This window comes from Limulus polyphemus, unplaced genomic scaffold, assembly GCF_000517525.1.
Source record: "Limulus polyphemus unplaced genomic scaffold, Limulus_polyphemus-2.1.2 Scaffold3101, whole genome shotgun sequence".
Taxonomy (NCBI): domain Eukaryota; kingdom Metazoa; phylum Arthropoda; class Merostomata; order Xiphosura; family Limulidae; genus Limulus; species Limulus polyphemus.
The window spans coordinates 103,483-103,748 of NW_013668711.1; positions in this window are offsets into that span (position 1 = coordinate 103,483).

Consider the following 266-nt stretch of genomic DNA (forward strand, 5'->3'; position numbering starts at 1 on the left):
ACACTTCTTCAGTAGTAGATAGTCCAATCCTAATATGCATTGGTCTTCAATGTCAGCCAAGTATACTTTCTGTCCCCACAACCTTGCAGAATGTCCTGTCACACCACAGAGCTTCTGTACAGCTTCTGGTACTCCTTTGTTATCCAGCACCTTGATGCTCACAAGGGCCTGCTGAGACGCAGAATTTATGACAAAGTTGCACCTTTGGCCATCCAGCTTCCCTGTCACGTAGATACTATGTGTGCTTGCCATTTTACACTTAGCTG